This window comes from Bidens hawaiensis, unplaced genomic scaffold, assembly GCF_021521415.1.
Source record: "Bidens hawaiensis isolate Kalapana, Puna unplaced genomic scaffold, B.hawaiensis_p1.1 tig00020038_1, whole genome shotgun sequence".
Classification (NCBI taxonomy): domain Eukaryota; kingdom Viridiplantae; phylum Streptophyta; class Magnoliopsida; order Asterales; family Asteraceae; genus Bidens; species Bidens hawaiensis.
The window spans coordinates 257,922-263,996 of record NW_027493050.1 but is presented as its reverse complement, the minus strand read 5'-3'; the positions used below and the strand labels follow the sequence as shown (position 1 = coordinate 263,996).

General features: G+C 36.4%; 1 non-coding gene across 1 annotated transcript; it reads left to right on the top strand.

The window, feature by feature from the left end:
* The first annotated feature begins 1,666 nt into the window (after nucleotides 1-1,666).
* On the top strand, nucleotides 1,667-1,740 carry TRNAW-CCA (transfer RNA tryptophan (anticodon CCA)). Its single transcript has one exon. It is a non-coding gene; the product is annotated as a tRNA-Trp (tRNA).
* The last annotated feature ends 4,335 nt before the right edge of the window (nucleotides 1,741-6,075 follow it).

Sequence of the window (6,075 nt, the reverse complement as noted above, 5' to 3'; positions counted from 1 at the left end):
TGTTTGAGTTATCCAAATTTCCTCGATCTTTTGCTTCTTGATATTCACAAGGTCGAGAATTCCTTATTTCATCGAAACCTTTGATTACTTAAACAAACAATTACATATCTTTAAACATTGGATTTATAGCAAAACAGTATCAAGCATGGCCGGTTTTTTGGCCATGCAGTGGCACGAGGACCATATTTTCAAAGGGACTAAAGATTTTAAAATGTTATTTTATAGATATGTTGAGCCCAAAAAAAACTCTGAAAACTACGCAAAGAGAATTCATTCGTCTATTAAGGATTAGGCTAAGGCCAAGGGGTAGCGATCATTGATCGGAGATAAGTAGGCCACGTGAATTTTTCTATTAGTTTATGTTAATCGATGAGTTAATCTAATTTTAAGCCTGCGAAATAGAATCTGAATTTTAGGTATTGTTTTAATAGAACTAGAAGGTATATGATTTCTATTCTTGTCAACTCGTTTTTGTTATGCTTGACGCAGATGCATGATTTTACTTTCAATTTCTTATTAATCTAGAAATTAAATGGGTTTTTATAATGAAACTTGTATGACACTTGTTCAGCTCTTTGGGGATTTTTAGTAGTTTTTTAATATTGATATTATTGTGAGAGAAGGTGTTTTATGTTTATCTAGTAGGAGTTTCACAAGAAGAAAATCGAACAATAGTTGCGACATTTTTAGCAGCGACGCTGACCATTAGCGGCGACATGTAATATGTCGCTGCTAATAGCCAGCATCGCCGCTAAAGATCCTTTTTTGTAGTATTTGTCTCACAACCAACGTTCACTCACATTCACTTAATGAAATTTATATGATTGAAATTAAATTTGTTTCTTTTAAACAATCTAGACAATCAAAGTTCTTAATTTTATTAGATAATCCGGGTGCCATTAAACAGTCCAGTTAACCACTTATTTGTGTTATTTCCTTTTAAGTTAAATAAGTGTCTTGCTATTTACTTGTCCATCCAACTAACACTGGACAAGAAAGACTTGATCGCTACATTTGCTTCCCAAAATGCTTGGAGAGCCTTAAAATTCGCTTAAGTTTGATAATTTTAATACACTTGTTTTGTTCTGTTTATTTTATATAAAAGTTGTATTTGTGTTGTGGTTTTTTGATATATGATTGATGAGTTTTAAGGAGGAGGCCCAAATTTTATCTCGCACGAGGCCTAAATATTTTTATCATTCTCAAGAACGGGCCTGGTATCAAGTATGGGCCGATTACTTAAAAAGTCCATGTGATAGCCAAACACATCAACTATAAGATGAAGAAGTTGCTGAAATCAGGCGTTGTGTACCAATCTCAATTATATTTGATCGTTATAACCGCTTTAAGTCTAGATTCCAACGTACGTTCCAAAAGGCTCTAGGTACCTTCACAGACTTAAGCATTGGGTTATCATCTGCACAATAACAGGTAGATTGAAAAAATGATTCAAATGCATGTTGGTGGATATTATGAAAGCGTGCAATCAACTTCGATGGTGGAGGTGCTATTAGTAGAATCCAATCTTATTTGTTTTCGAAATTGATGGTATAAGAGCATTCTCATTCTATCCCTTAAAAAGTATGTAAGAGAAGTTTGCAAATTATATGGTGGAGTTTCGAGTGATTATGAGTGTAAATTATACGGTGGAGAGAGAAAATATAGAGCGCTCTTAGTTCAGTTCGGTAGAACGCGGGTCTCCAAAACCTGATGTCGTAGGTTCAAATCCTACAGAGAGTGATTCGGATCTTCTTCGATCGAATTCGACGGAAACACTAACTTGAACTGAAACAACAATCTTAATTTGACCTCCTGGATATTAAAGAAAGGAGGAGGTCAAAGGGGGGGGGGGTGTTAATTAATCAAAGGTCCAACTGATCGCCACGCCTGCATTGTAAATTGCAGTTACAAATAATCCAGCCAAAGTAATAGGAATTAGACCTAACATGAGGTTCTCTGCCCCTGCGGAGAAGGAGCGACAGAAGTTTTGAGAATTCAAGAGAAGGTCACGGCAAGACGAGCTGTTATCATTACGATAGGTGTCAAGTGGAAGTGCAGTGATGTATGCAGTTGATGCATCCTAACAGACCGGTAGACTTGAACCTTGTTCCTACATGACCGGATCAATTCGATCGGTGTCACACCCCCTGACCCCTATATCCCGGGAGGGAAGCCATGAACATTGATTGGTGGTATCGGTGTTTATTAAATTATTTTGCAACGGAAAAATTCGTCAGAACCGTAGTTAGGAAAAATGATCAGAGTTATAAAAACACCATGATTATTATTATGAATAACCAGGAATTAAATCCCTTTTTGATACAAAAATAAGTTTTATAAGGTTAAACCTTAATTTACAAAACACGTTTCTTTATTCTGGTGACAAGACACTTATTTAAGCTGGAAGCCCGCAGGCATCATTCCTTTGTCTCTAACAAGTCACCTGAAACATGTTTAAAATATTTGATCAGCAAGAAATACTGGTGAGTATATTCATTTGTAAATGACACATTTTACAGTTGCAACATTAAGATGTTTTTACATCTGTCTGCTTACTAATTACCGAAAGGTACTTGTCACTCGACCGTATCTATGACCGTTGTCATATTACTTATTGGATAACACTTGTCCAATAAGTAACGTGTAATAGCCCAGTAGGCAAGCCTTGAATACAAAACCCCACAATACCAGTAGTAACCATCACGTAAGTCTACAAAGACTTAATCTCTGTAATGTATTTTAAATACTTTAAAAATACTTTTGAAAATATTTAGACAATCTATCATGGGTTTTGTAGGTTTTGAAAGCACCATGACAGTGTCGGAAAAATAGTTGTCTCACGCAAATGTGATTTGTATAAAAAATCGAATGTCTCACCTTGTAAGTTTATAATTAAATAACACCTCCTGGTATTAAGCACCTAGGATAAACACAATGTAGTATAACTAGATTAGTATAAAACCAATAATCATAACGATAATCACGAGAGTAGAAACTTTACACGATAGCACAATGTCTTACCTTAACAGGCAGAGCTTTTGGATTCGTGTATATAAGCTTCTTTCGATTGGATAGGATATCGTCACGACACTCGGGTATTATACTATAATCTTAATATATATGTGTGTGAAAATTTAGAGAGAAAAGAAATTTTTGTGTGAATTTTTGAATGTCCCGTTCACTTCCTATTTATAGCTGATTTTGGACCCCGTGGCGGTACGCGATGGCTATACATAACAGGCGTCGCGTATCGCGAAGAATCTTGTAGCTATGTCTAGTCAGCCCTAGGCTTGCTATGTGGCACGCCACGTGGCAGGCTACGTGTCTCATCTGCGTAACCTCCACGTCACGATACGCGATGGCTAATCTAAACCCGTCGTGTATCGTGATGGAAGGATTTAAAAAAAAATCTTAATTCCCAACAAAAATACTAAGGCGACCCTTAAGCGGCTCGCGGCAATGCGAGCGTGCGAAGTGCGCCATCAAAGCGCCACATTGCGTCCATCGCACTTCGCCCGTGCCCGTACCCATGCGCGTTCGGGTGCTTCGCACCCTCCGCTAGGACCACTGGGTGTGATATGTCTTATATGAACATTAACATAGGAATTTTCTTCCTTTTAAAGTGCTCACTAGTTTTATAATCTAGTGATGTGGTACAAGAACCGACAAACCTATTTATACTATGGTGGTACCTTCCCCATTTATTTCCTCCACCAATATGGGATGGAATTTCCTTCACTTGTCTCTTTATTCTTTATTTGTGGTTTGTTATAGTCTCCCCTCCTTATTTTGAATCTCGTCCTCGAGATTTGATTGGAATAAGTGTGGGTACTTTCGTTTCATTTCAGATTTCAATTCCCAAGTATATTCTAGTCCAAGTTTTGAATCCCACTTCACTTTGACCAGAACTATTCTTTTATGCTTAAGATTCTTGATCTTTCTATCTTCAATTTGCAAAGGTTTCTCAACGAATTTCAACTTTTCATTTACCTTTATATCTTGAAGGGGTACTTCTAGTGTTGTATCAGCTAAACATTTCCTTAAGTTACTTACATGAAATGCATCATGTATACCTGTCATTTCTTCTGGTAATTCTAGCTGCTAGGCTACTGGTCCAATTCGTTTGAGAATTTGAAATGGTCCAACAAATATTGGACTTAACTTTCCTCTCTTACCGAATCGGATTACTCCTTTCCATGGAGACACTTTTAGTAGCACTTTGTCTCCAACTTGAAATTCCAATGGTTTGCGTCGATGATCCGCATAACTTTTCTGACGATCTCGTGCGGTCTTTAATCTTTCCTTAACTTGATTTATCTTATTAGTGCTCTCTTGTATAATTTCAGGACCAGATAATTGTTTTCCTCCTATTTCTGCCCAACATACTGGTGTTCTACACCTTCTTCCATAAAGGGCTTCAAATGGGGCAGCGTTAATGCTTGTATGATAACTGTTATTATAGGAGAATTATATTAGTGGTAAATGGTCATCCCAATTTCCACCAAAATCTATTACACATTCTCTTAGCATTTCTTCCAATGTTTGTATGGTCCTTTCACTTTGACCATCAGTCTGTGGATGGTATGCTGTGCTCAAGTTTAATTTTGTTCCCATAGCTATTTGGAAACTTTTCCAAAAATGAGAAGTAAAACGGCTATCCCGATCCGATACAATGGATAATGGAACTCCATGTAATGAGACAACTTTGTCCACATACAGCTTAGCTAATTGTTCCATTTTGAAAGTTTCCTTCATTGGTATAAAATGAGCTGATTTTGTTTATCTGTCCACAATCACCCAGATTGTGTCATTAACTCTTCTTGTGGTAGGTAATTTGATAACAGAATCCATTGTTATTAATTCCCATTTCCATTCTGGCATTTCTAATTGTTGAAGTAATCCTAATGACTTTTGATGTTCTGCTTTAACTTGTGAACAAGTTAGGCATTTTGAAACATAACTAGTTATGTCCTTTTTCATTCCTATCCACCAATAGTTTTTCTTCAAATCTTGATACATTTTATCTCTTCTAGGATGCATTGTGTATTTGGAGTTATGGGATTCTTCGAGAATCTTTTCTCGTAATCCTCCTATGATTGGTATCCAGATCCTGTTCCCTATTCGGAGAATTTCATCATTTCCTTTGACAAGTAGATCAATGGTACCACTTCTTTTCTCATCAGCAATATTATTTTCTTCTATTGCTTGTTTCTGAGCATTCTTTACTTCATCAATTAAATTGATTTGAAGTTCTAACCTTAGAGCTCGCACTCTTTTAGGTTTCTCATCCTCTTTTCTGCTTAATGCATCGGCTACTGTATTTTTCTTACCTTCACGGTATAGGATTTCACAATCATAGTCGCTAAGAATTTACATCCAGCGTCTTTGCTTCATGTTAAGCTCCTTTTGCCCAAAGATATATTTTAAACTTTTATGATCTGTGAATACAGTAAACTTACTACCATATAGATAGTGTCTCCAGATCTTTAGGGCAAAAATTATTGCTCCCAATTCTAAGTCATGTGTTGTGTAATTCTCTTCATGCTTCTTTAATTGTCTAGATGCGTAAGCAATAACTTTCTCACGTTGCATTAGTACGCATCCTGGTCCTGATTTAGAAGCATCACAACAAACTGTGAAATCTTCAGTTCCTTCTGGTAGCTCAAGTATTGGGGCATTTGTTAACTTTTGCTTCAAAGTTATAAAAGCTTCTTCTTGCTTAGGTCCCCATTCAAACTTAACATTCTTACACGTTAACTTAGTTAACGGAACTTCTATTCGGGAAAAATTTTGGATGAAGCGTCTATAGTATCCTGCTAATCCTATGAAACTTCGAATTTCTGTAGGAGTTTTAGGAATTTCCCAATTATAATAGCTTCTATTTTGGAAGGGTCCACGTGAATACCTTCATGGTTAATCAAGTGTCCTAGAAACTGTACTTCTTGTAACCAGAATTGACACTTTGAGAATTTAGCATAAAGCTTCTCTTTTCTCAATAGTGTCAAAAGTGTATGAAGATGTTTAACATGATATTCACTGGTGTTGGAATAAATAAGTATATCGTCTATAAAAACG